Consider the following 13,397-nt stretch of genomic DNA (forward strand, 5'->3'; position numbering starts at 1 on the left):
TGTGTGGTGGGGGTTTAGTGATGAGTTCGAAAGGCAAACATAATTAAAAAAAAATTTTTTTTACTCACCTTCATCCCAAACAAGGCACATTGCCACTTGGACGTAAGGGGCTACTAATTGGGACCATGCATAAGAAAGATTAAGATATTGGTTTACGTTGAATTTAAACTTCTGCATATCAGTACAGTTTGGGAAGCAGGCAGCAGGAAGAGAATTCCAAAGTCTAGCTGTTTTAGGGAATAAACTATTTTAGAAGAAAACTTTCTGACATTTAGGGACCTCAACAGTGAAGGGGTGTGATTTTGTTGCCAAGCGGGTTCGTCGGGGATATGTATGTTGAGGGAGCACAAGTGCAATGAGTTCATTAAAGCACATTCCATTAAAATACTTGTAAAACTGGCGCAACATTGCGGTGATGGGACAGGGGTTGGAGCCTAGTTGACAAAGTGGGACCTATTAGATTGCAGGCCCTTTTTAGAAACCTATCCAAGAAGGAGAGACTAAGGGATAAGGGTTATTGCATGTACAGTACGTTGTACGTTAGTGTAGAGATTTCATAAAGTGTCTACTTAAGGGGGAGGCCCATCAGGAACTTGTTTACGTTGGACTTGAAGACATCCAAGTTGTAGTCAGGTGGGAAACAGGCAGACGGAACAGAGTCCCACTGGCGTGCTGTTCTAAGAAAGGCGCTGTGTTCATGGAATCTACGTGTTGATTTAAGCACAGATAGAGAGTGGGGAAAATGTTTAACAGTGGCTTCAGCTAGACAGGTGTTTTTCGTAAAAGATTGGCGAGTGGGGACCAGAGATTGGAGCTCAGACGAGCACTTGCCATGGAAATAACGGTAAAACAAAGACAGGCTCGCAACGTCTCTAAGCCATGATCTATTTTGTACTCTGTCAAAGCAGGATAGGCTATTTTTAGCAGCTCCTGCCCAGATATGGCAGCAGTATTCCATCCTTGGAGATACTTGGCTTTTATATAGATAGAGAATTGCATCAGTAGTGAGATATCTTCTGGAGCAGTAGAAGGATCCCACCATCTTTCCAGCGACCTTCGCAACAGACTTGATGTATGTGTTCCATTTCATATCAGGAGTAAAGGTCAAGACCAGAAGCTTGTCAAAACATTGAGCTTCACCTAGGCGAGAGCCATCCATTACAATTGATGCCAGATGGGGATCAGAGCATTGATGGTGTAAAGATAGGAGTTTGGTTTTAGATGCATTAAAGGTAACCAGCCACGTTTTCCCCCACTGAACTACACGCTCGAGATCAGAGGAGAGAGAATCAGAGAGAACTTTGTCATTTACAGCCTTTCTATGTGTTGCCGTAGATGGTCGTGTCATCAGCATAGATGTCAACGAATGATTTAAGTATGTGTTTTGGGAGATCATTGATGTAGATCAGGAAGAGAGTTGGGCCCAGGATAAACCCCCTGAGGGACTCCAGCATTAATACTGCAGGCCTCTGATTTTTGTCCATCGACCACTACTCTTATGAGCCTATTAGAGAGAAATGATTTAATGATTGAGAAAACATTTCCAGTTATACCGTAGCTGGAAATCTTGTGAAGTAGGCCTTTATGCCATACCTTGTCGAAGGCCTTTGATATGTCAAGAGCAATTGCCCTAGAAAGGTAGCCTTTGTAAAGAGATTCGCTAATCCTATGAGATATAACTGTTGGATGGTTCTATTGTCTAAGAAGGATCTAATTATATTTTGTATTCATCCAGTTATACCATATGATTTGATTTCTATTAGCAGCCCTTCATGCCAGACTTTGTCAAAGGCCTTAGATATATCAAGAGTTTCACCCGCCTTATTCAGTGCATGGTATATGCGTTAAAAGATGACTGTTAAAATATCTGCAGTAGAACTATATTTCCTAAATCCGTACTGTTTGTCAGAAAGAAGATTAGCTTTTGCAAAGTGATGGACCAGTGCTTGATTGATTAGCGTCTCAAAGATTTTGGTGAAGAGAGGGAGGAGACTTATAGCGCGATAACTGAGAGGGTCGGTCCTTTTGCCAGAATTCTTGTACACTGGTAATACTGAGGCCATCTTTCAGCTATTAGGGAAAGAGGATTCAGCAAGGCATTTGTTGTAGAGTTTGGAAAGTATGGGGGTTAGTTCAGTTGAGCATTTCTTAATTAGTATAGAGGGGATGAGATCAAACCCACACGCCTTGAAAGTGTCTAAGTTTTTTATGGGCATATGAAGAGATGATTTTCAAATTATCAATTGTGGTTTCTATCTGCATAGGGAAATTTGGGAGGGCATTGTTTGTTGGCTCTAGGGTGGAGTTGGAGGTTAGGGTTAGGGTTAGGGTTAGTGAGCGAGCACTTCCACCTTTTTGGTTGCCGTACATGCAACCTTCTGATTGTTGGATAGTGAGAGAATTACTGATTGTCCTTTATTCACTACACTATTATAAATTTTCCAGAAATCACAAGTTCCTATCTTCTGCGATTCAATGCGTTCCCTGGTTATGTCAGTATGACTTCTTTTGGCTGTGGTTATTACTCTCTTACAATGATTTCTAGCATGTATAAATTTTTGCCTATTTGCATTTGACTTATGATGTACGAACCGGCGGAGCATCTACTGTCGTTGTGTAATGACAGCTGCATAATCTGTAGTGAACCATGGGGGTGAGTGAGGTTTGCTATAATACTTCCGTGTGGGGACATGTGCTTCAATGCCTGCTTTGCACCATTCAGTTGTCTCATTTGCACACTGTTCAGCAGAAAGAGAGAAGATATCGGTCCATGGGCATCTCTGATATGTTCTCTGATGGCTTCCCAGTTAGCCTTTTTGTAGTACGTTGTCGTTTTGAGCAGTGGCTCCTCACTTTGGGGTTGGAATTTGAGTGTGATGTCTATTGATACCACTAGATGGTCTGTGTTTTCGAGTGGACTGTCTGTATTGGTTACACAATCCTCAGGTACTGTAGTAAGAAATAGGTCTACGAGTGAAAAATTGTGCACCTGTGATAAAAATAGTTTTATGTCATTATTTTTTTTGATATTATTAAATTAGAAAGTATTTCATCTTGGTATAAGACATAATCTGAAGAAATACACTTTTGACAGATGTAACTATGCTACAAGAAGCACGATTTTCACAAAATGGAGTCTTACACGATGCCACCATATTATCTTTTTGTATGGCTCATAGCAAAAAAATATTAAAACGTATTTTCCCTATCATTGCATAATACTAAATTGATTTAAATTCTAAAGCATTGCTCATGTCATAATCTGAAACTGTTTAACACTTCAAACTCGTTATTTGCCTTTTTGTATATATTATTGGCTCACATGGAACTTTCACACAAGCCATCAAAGATCTCATTGGAAATCTGTGGTGTTCTCTAGAAACTGAGTGACAACAAGTCTCCCTAGACGTCGAGCTCTCTCCATCTCCTTCAATAGCATTTGCAAGTAAATTTGCGTCATTGCAACAGCCTCTAACCATTAATTTCAGGCTGGCAGTGACCATTGGTCTATACTGGAATTTGAGTGGCACTAAGCCTCCCCAAGGTCCCAGTTCTTTTCGTGCTTGTCCAGCAGAGGTCTGGTCAACGTTCTCTCCTCAGTCTTTCCATCCTCCTTCTCGGCTCTTTGGTATCATTTTTTTTTTGGGGGGGGGGGAACGGTGATGATACAATGGGAGGAGATGATGGGGGTATAGAACTTGTAGATATGCAGCTTCAGTATTCTCCATTCCCTGTAACGCTTCTTCATTATATTGTATACTTGTATTATTCTCCGCATTCAAGGGTTTTCCTTAATATTTCAACTGTTTTCATTATCGTTAGTCATTGTATTTTTGCAGCCATTCCTCTGATTCCAATTTCTGCCATTCTTTTTTCAAAGTTTTTCGGAATTGTTCCCAGTGTCCCTACTATTATCGGTATTATTTTGATTTTCTTCATCATCCAAATCCTTTTTAACTCTCTGGCAAGCTCTGTGTATTTGCTCAGTTTATCCCAAAGGAAGAAAATGTTAGTTTGAGAAGAAAGTTCTTGCGGAATTTTTAATTTTGATTTCAAATGATGTATTTTAAAGAGTGTTTTTTGCTCTATCTAATCGTTTAAATTATAATCGTTTGAAAACAATTATGTCTTCTTTTCAGAATGTTGAATACAAGATGGTTTTACACACAATTTTCTTATTTCAATTCAAGCTAGGCCGAAAAGCTGCTGAAACAGTTGTGATATCTACAAAGTGTTTGGTCCAAGAACCACTACTGAACATACAGTGGTGGTTAAAGAAATTTCATGGCGGTGACAAGAGTCTTGAAGATGATGAGCATAATGGTCGGTCATCGCATGTTGCCAACGATCAATTAAGAGTCTTAGTTGAAGCCAATTCATGCACAATTGTTTGAGAACGTGCTTCTGAATTAGACTTAATGTATGCAACGATTTCCAACCACTTGAGAGAAATTGGAAAGATAAATAAAAAACTTGATACATGGGTGCCTCACGAATTGAACAACAACCAAAAGAAACGCTGTTATGAAGTATCATTTTCCCTTCTTTTATGCAACAAGAACGACCTGTTTCTTGGCCTGCAGAAGTTGAACAAATTGGGTTATGAAACTCTGCCTCATCCACCATACTCTCTGTAACTTAAGTCTCTCAAGTTTGAGACTAGCGCTAAATTTGTAATACCGGATGACGACCAGGTTCCACTTTTTCCAATCCGTCTTTATTTTCCAGTGGTCTTTACCACAGTTAGGTCCTAATTTCGTTGGGCACTGCCAGTGTTTCTGAAACAGAAAATACCTGCTGCCAACCTTACTATAGTCTGTTGAGAAGCAAGTTGCCCTGTTCATCTTGAATGTTCTGATTCCCTCCTTGATTTTCCGAACAATGTTTTTTTTTTGACTCTTTGAAAAGCTCATTTAGGGTAGCATCCCAATAGAATTTGTGGTCCTTCATGTAAAACAATTCTCGAAAGGAGGGGGGGGCATGATATCGGGCTGTGAAAATGCATACGATACCTGGTTAACCAGTCCAAACCACAATCTGATGTTGGTGATGTTCGTCGGCATGGGGAAGTTGAGAATAGCTTCAGTCATATTTTAATTAGCTTTACGCCATCAACAGTTATTAAAAAGCCAGCAAATTAAACTTTACCATTGAATTGCTTTGAAACTTATTGGAATTGCCTTCAATTCCATTTTTGTGGCAATGGGTGATATAGTTCACTGTATGTTGAAACTCTTTATCTGTGCCTAAATCAAAATGTAGATTCCATGAACAAAGTTTCTTTCTTAGAACTGCACGCTTATGGAACTCTTTTCCATTTGCGCGTTTCCAACCTAACTACAACTTGGATGTCTTCAAGTGCAACATAAACAAATTCTTGATGAACCGCCCCCTTAAGTAAGACACTTTATCAAATCTCCAGTACTAACGATTACTACGACACTATCCCATTGATTACTGTACATACAATAACCCTTATCGCTGAGTGGCTTCTAGGCTTTGATAAGTGGTGACCTCCATGTAAAAAAAAAAAAATTATCAGAATTGAAGGCAATTACATTTTTGTTGCAATGGGTGATATAGTTCACTGCATGTCAGAAAGCAGATTTCATAGTTTTATCCCAGGGAAAGGTATCATCAATGCAATGAGTTCGAATCAGCGAGTGTACCTATCCCCAGAAGCGTGTAAACCTTGGGGTGCTCTAAGGTACCGATATCGACCCCACTGAATGAATGTGCTTGAAGTGTAACCATGCTCGATCATAGGTCCGTCCTGTTTTTTAGTGTAGAGCTGGTTCAACACATTTTCCCTGCTAGTGCAAAGCTTATTGTTTTATTTCTGTAAATTTATCAACTAATGAACATAATGTTTGTTATTGCATTGTCCTGATGCCATTTCACATTTCAGGAAGAAAAATAAATTCTGTAAAAATAAATCCTGTTCGTAGCACCATGTAACGTGGACTTAAAAGTCTCTTGAGTCTGCACTAAATTTATAACACCAGATGACGACCTGAAGTGTTGAAATTAAAGTTTTTAACTGCCAAATACCGTTTCTTGCATAAAAAAAATCCATCGTTCTTTTCTTCCTCTGATATGTTAGTTAACTGTACAAAAAAAAAAATCTGTCGTTCTTTTTCCCACTGACATGCGAAGTATGTACAAAATGACTCAAGATGAGCAAAAAAAAAAAATGCAGGCTTTTTATATGCTCAAATTTTACTTATGTAAATTAAACAAATTAAAATGCAGTCAAATTTGTGCATATGTCGCCTTTTCATGTCTTTTTTTTATTTATTTTTTTTTTTTTATTCAATTTTCACCCCAAACAAGGCACAGTGCCACTTTGAAGTAGGGGGCTACTATTAGGGAATTAATTTGCGGGGTCATTATGAAGGGAGAAGAGTAGAAAGATGTTTGTTAACATTACACTTGAACTTCTGCATATCATTGCAGTTGGGAAAGCAGAATCCCGGAAGGGAGTTCCAAAGACCCGCAGTTCTGGGGAAGAAACTATTGGAGTAAAAGGCTTTCTTGCACCTAGGGATCTCTACTGTAAAGGGATGAGACTTAGTAGCTTGTCGGGTTTGCCGGGGGTAGTTACGTCGGGGAGGTACAAGTGTTTGCAGTTCGTCAGAGCATTCACCATTAAAGTATTTGTAGAACAGGCAGAGGGATGCAACATCTCGTCGATGGGACAGAGGTTGAAGCCTAGATGACAGTTCAGGACCTATCAGGTTTGCGACTCTTTTTTGAACCCTGTCCAGGAGCGAGAGACAAGCAGCAGATGCACCAGCCCAGATGTGACAACAGTACTCCATACATGGGCGAATTGTTGCCTTATAGAGGTATAGGATACTGGCAGGCGTAAGTAGTTTTCTAGCACGGTAGAGGGAGCCAACCTTCCTTGCAGCAGCCTTGGCAATGCTCTCAATGTATCTATTCCAGTTCATATTCCCTGTAAACGTTAGGCCGAGGAGTTTAAAAGAAGTACTTTCAGGCAATGTGTTCTTGGCCATTGCTATTGGTGGTAGAGAAGGTTTCTTGTAGTTATTGAAGGAAACAAGCTTAGTCTTAGCAGCATTGAATGAGACCAACCATTTTTGTCCCCATTCCACTACGGATTGGAGGTCATCCTCTAGTGTTTCTGCCATTTTCTTGGATATGTGTTCATTTGTTTTCCCCTCATATCTGTTATAGAGAGTGGTGTCATCGGCAAATATACCCATCTCCGAAACAATATTATCAGGGAGGTCGTTTATGAATATCAGGAACAATAGAGGTCCAAGGATAGACCCCTGAGGCACTCCCGCATTTATGTCATGTTGTTTGGATGTACGTCCGTCGAGGACAACTTTGATTTTTCTATTACTTAAGAAGGATTTAATTACGTTATGAATTCTTCCAGTGATTCCATATGATCTAATTTTCCTTAGAAGACCATCGTGCCATACCCTGTCAAAAGCCTTAGATATATCAAGGGCCACTGCTCTACCCTCCCCTGTTTTATCCAATGAACGGTATATACGTTCAGAAACTACAGTTAAGATATCTGCTGTTGAGCGGGCTTGCCTGAATCCATATTGTTTGTCAGTCAGGAGTTTAGCAGCTGTTAGGTGCTGGACTAGGACTTGATTAACTAAGGACTCAAATATTTTGGCGAAAAGCGGGAGGAGGCTAATGGGGCGATAATTAAGTGGGTCAGTTCTTTCACCAGAATTCTTGAAGACTGGTACCACAGAGGCGGTTTTCCAGCAGTCGGGAAAACAAGATTCGTTAAGGCATTTATTGTAAAGTTTGGACAGAACTGGAGCAACCTCGGCAGAGCATTTTTTTAATAGCACAGCCGGGATGAGATCTGGTCCACATGCTTTAGAGGTGTCTAGGTTTTTTATAATAGCATGTACCTGAGAAGGGGTGATTTTCAAATCGTCAAGTGTGGCGTCTGTTCGCAGAGGAAAATCAGGGAGTGAGTGGTGTACCGAGTTCAGTGTGGAGTTAGAGGCAAACCGACTGGCAAGCAGATTAGCCTTGTCAGTTGCCGTGCAAGCAACCTCATGGTTGTTTGTTAGTGGGGGAATAATTGACTGTCCATTATTAACTACGCTGTTGTAGATTTTCCAAAAATCCCGGGTTCCTAATTTCTGTGCTTCGATGCGCTTTCTGGTGGTTTCAGAGTAATCTGACTTAGCTGTGTCTATCACTCTCTTACAATTATTTCTAGCTTCTATAAACTTCTGTTTATTTGAGCTGGACTTATGTCGGTTGAATCTGCGGAACGCATGCTGCCTTTGACAAATGGCAGCTGCACAAGCAGAAGTAAACCATTGGGGGGAGTGGGGCTTGCTATAGTATTTCCGTGCGGGAACATGTGCTTCAATAGCAGTTTTGAACCATTCAGTTGTCTCATTTGCACACTGTTCCGCTGGAAGAGTAAAGATATTTTGCCATGGGGCATCTCTGATGAGCTCCCTGATGGCTTCCCAATCAGCCTTTTTGTAATACCTCGTTGTTTTGAGTAGTGGGTCTTCAGTTTTAGGGCGAGAATTTAGGCTGATTTCTACCATTATCACAGCGTGATCAGCATTCCCGAGTGGGCTATGGGCATTTGTTGTACAGTCATTGGGAACCGTTGTCAGGAAGAGATCTAGAAGTGAGGCATGTTGATCGTGCTGGTCTGGGAAACGTGTCGGAAATGTAACCAATTGAGATAGGGAATGAGATATAGAGAAGCTATATGTGGCGCTACCAGCTACGTCTGTGTGATTTGAGAATCCTAGCCAGTTACTGTGGTGGACATTGAAGTCACCAAATACATGTATTTGTGCGCTAGTATCGAGGGAGAGTGCTATATCTATGCTGTCTGAGACTTTGTTTATTAGGGTACAGTCTTGGTTTGAGGGAGAGCGGTAGAGAAAATACAAGTAGCTAATATTGTGTTGCATATTTAGTCTGAAGCACATAAAGGTTTGATCGATTGGGTCGAGTTTTGAGCATTGCACACACCATCCTTAGCCGCTTGGTTCCATGACTATTGTCACACTCCTCCCTGATTTCATGATCACACAGGCTGCATCCCTGTGGTGGTTGTCTTTGTCGGGTGCTTCTTTGTAATTGTGGCACCTTTTCAGAATTGAGGGCTTCATCAGGGATGCGCGCATCTTCTACTCTTGTCTCTTAACCATCTTCTGAGTCTGTTTTGTCATCGGGTATCAGACTTTCCAAACTGCTCTCTGAGAATGTTGTGCTGTTGGAATCTTCTTCTGACGAGGGCACACGGTATCGGGGACGAAGGCCCTTCATATGTTGGGGCATTCCATCCACCAAGACGGACTGTGGACTGATTATCTCGGTTACTCGACCCTCGCCAAATCTTGTGGTATAACTCTCTGGTGCCTTCACCAACGCATAATCTCCAATTTGGTATGGACTACTACTGGTGGCATAACATCGATTCCTTTCACCTGGATCTCTTGCTGGTATATGGCATTGTCTGGTGAGGTCAAAGATGACTCGTTGCCTTTTGGGGTCACATTGTACCAGTAGACCGCCTCTGGTATGGAGCAGTAAATCCTAGCCACGATTCATTTCACAGTGTGATGGCATTGCTCTGCTATGCCGTTCCTGGCCAAGGCATATGCACAGCAAAATCTCAAGTTCATGCCCCATTAATCTGAAAACATCCTGAATTCTTTGCTGCTGCGGAAAGCTGTGTCATCTGTCAGAAGTTCATGAGGTGGGCCACGTTCAAAAAAGATCACTTCCAGTTGGTGAATTATAGTTGCCAAGTCCTGCCATGCTAATTCCTCCACACAGAAAACTATGATGGCCCACAATCCATGATAATTAGGAAATGGTAAGCACCATAGTGTGTAATGTCCATTCCCAACCATTGTCAATCACTGTCCACCTCCAGCTTTCAGTAGCTTTCAATGTTATGCCACCAGTAGCAGGCCCAGTGAACTGAGCCTGCTACTGGTGGCATAACATTGATTCCTTTGGATCTATAGATTGGCATTCCATGCATGTTTTTATTGCTAATCTGACTGCTGCTTTTGTTGTCACAGTTCAAACTCTCCAGACGAAATAAGCGGTGCATCGCACTCCTGGATGTCCATCTGGGCTGCATCCAGTTCAGCGACATGCAAAGCACTATTCAGTAGCTCAGGTCCCGCATCCTGTGGGGAATATCCCTTCATATCAGACAATTGCTATTCATTAAGACACTTCCAGAGCTCTCCCCTCTTGGGGGAGCGGATTTCTCCCACCACGGCAGAAAGAACTGGCTTACAGCCAAACTTAAGTGTGTGATTTCATTTCTCCTGCGTGAACTCATTCACTTCCGCTTTCTGCATGTCAACTTTTTAATCGTTAAATTAAAACGCTTTTCACTTCCTGTCCCATTGTGGCCGAGCGGTAAGATGTCATGTATTTTTTTTTTACTTTCTTTTCCATCTTCACGTCAAGGCCTCAGGTTCGAGCCTACCTGCCTACTACAACTTTTTTTTTTCTCAACACGCATCTACAAACACCTGGGTAACGCCAGGCACTCATGCTAGTTCTTCTATATGGGAGAGCTAATTTGGTGATGAGTTCACCAGCAAGATATTTGATTCAAACAAATCAGACTTTACATCAGATGGGATGAATGTACATACATCCAGGTCCTTCCTCACAAGAATATGATTGGCTGGTGTAAGCTATAAATACAGACGAGTATAGCAGCCTGGGAGATACGTCGAAAGATATGTTGAAAGCCTAATATTTAAGGATATTACCAGCTACAACCAAGAACACCCAGTTATTAAAGCGAATAACTAAATAATATTATATATTATTTAATTGGAATTCATTATTGAGATGAGTATTATTTATTAATTTATTTATTGCGGACTATTATCCTCATCTTTATTAGTTTTTGTTTCATGACGTTTCAGCCAACTATTCCTCTGGCCTTCGTCAGGTAGTAACCGTGACGGGATAGGAACTCTGAATCTCCTAACTGCATTCTCAGCAATTACTGCCATCCATAGTTGTAGGTGGTGAGACGACAACAAGTTCCTATCCCGTCGCGGTTACCATCTGATGAAGGCCAAAGGAATAATTGGCCAAAGCGTTGTGAAACAACATCTAAGAAAGATGAGAATAATAGTCTGCAATAAATTAAATTAGATATCATTACTCGATTACTGTAGCCAGGACCATTAATTTATTACAAATAAATATATCCTTTTTGCAGGCCACAACATTTCGGTGTGACTAAGACAAGAGATGAGCCCAAAGATTTGGACTAAAGACGTAGATTCAATTCTTTTTCCTCTAATACATGCTGGCCAAACAAACCTGTCTTACATTCTTGTGTTCCTGTGTTGGTGAAACTGTTAAATAAAATAAATCTGCTATGAAATAGAAGAGTAAATAAACATCTCTAAATAGAACTCTGGTGTATCCCCCCTTTCTTTTAGTGAAATTGCTCGAGACAAGGCATGAAGCCACTGGATGTAAGAAGCTAATAAGAACAAAAGATAATTGTCACAAAGACAGGAGATGCCTACTGACCTTAGTTTTGAAAAGACTAAAGCTGTAGGTGGTGGGAAAAAAGTGAGAGTTCTGCAACTTTAGAAAGGAGCTATTGTAATGGGAAGCTTAATTGCAATCAGATATCAAAACGAGTTGATGGAGACCACTAGACCAATAAGTCAAAAGAGCTGGAACAAAGGAAGCAGGGAATAGATCAGACAATTCTGAAGAACACATGCTATAATAGTATTAAAAACAAAAAAAGACTGAGACTAACAAAATCATGTCTGTGAGAGAAAGGTTGCAGAGAAGAAGAAAAAGCATAGCCAATCAAATTATAGATACATTTCTGCAGTTTATCTTCATCTGCAGCAAGGTTAGTAACTTTTACTAACTTGATGAAAGGAGCCTATCTTCTTTGGGACAGGCTTGGCAGCATCTTTTCTGTATTCATTCCACTTCATGTTGGCTAAGAATTTAAATGTTGGAAGGATGCTATTGGCCATAACAATTAGTAGTTGGAAATATTTCTTATAGTTATTAAAGGAAAGGAGTTTTGTCTTAGTAGCATTAAATGCAACTATTGATTATTCACCCCACTCTATTACAGACTGGAGGTCATTTTCCTTTCCAAGTGCTTAGCCATTATCTTGCTTGTGTGAGAATTCAATTTGCTCTCCTGCCACAAATAGTTTATGGTGTCATCAGCAAATACACCCATCTCAGATGTGATTGCATTAGGGAGGTCGTTTATAAAGTTCGGGAATAATACAGGTCCAAGTATCGATTCCTGGAGCAGAGCCACATTGATGTGGCGCTGTTTGGATGTAAAAAATGTTGTTCATAAAAAATATTCGCGCAGTAATACCATATGAGTTCATTTTCCTGAGATCTTAATCTAGATCGCAGATCTTGTCAAAGGCCCTGGCAATATTTAGCACTACCACACTAATTTCACCTAATTTATCCAGTGTATGGTATATACGTTAGGAGATGGCCATTAAGATATCCATGGTAGAACAGGATGGAATGAATTCATAATCTTGGTCATAGAGAGATTTAGCATTACCAAGGTGATGAACTATTGTTCTTCTTCAAGTATCAGGTCTGTTATTGCAGACAATGATGATCATGGTTCTCCAGTCCCCTCTGCATTCAATCTTAGTTTTACTTCTGTTTGTATAAGTTTGGCAGGTAGAACTATAGATTGGAAGTCAGTCGAGCAATTGCTACGATAATAAGGATAAAGCAGAAACGAAATCGCAACGTTTCTTCTGTGGGAAAGAGGTTTCAGGTAAGACAAAAGGGCATCACCTACTAGGTTTTGAAGCCGATTTCGAACTCTATCAAGACTGGATAGAGCGCGCCGAGCAGCTCTTGCCCAGATGTGGCAACAATATTCCATTTTAGGTCGTACTTAGCTCTTATACAGATAAAGGATTGCATCGGCAATGAGATACCTACTGAAGTGGTGGCATGTTCCAGCGATCTTAACCTCCATACAATAAGTAAATTCTGCCCAGTCTCAATCACCGTCTCCAATCCTCACGATGTTGTCTAACCGTCCACCTGACAAACTAGCCTTTATCCCGGAGTCATTAGCCCTTATCCCGAAGTTGTCGTTGGGTCTCGATAAGCAATGACTTGTTACTACACAGATTATTGTTATGTATTAACATATTAAAACTAATTTGTATATCAATATCAAAACACAAAGACTATTTTATTCTTTGCACTTTAGTTATAGTCAAAATGTATTACATATTTATAAATAAAATAAATTTTTAACAATTGGGGATATCTTAAGTAGGATGGCCACTAAGGTAAATGTGGTATTATGGTGATTGCAATGATTGTAGCTAAGATTACAATTGACA

This window comes from Euprymna scolopes, chromosome 43, assembly GCF_053919585.1.
Source record: "Euprymna scolopes isolate OS-2025 chromosome 43, ASM5391958v1, whole genome shotgun sequence".
Classification (NCBI taxonomy): domain Eukaryota; kingdom Metazoa; phylum Mollusca; class Cephalopoda; order Sepiida; family Sepiolidae; genus Euprymna; species Euprymna scolopes.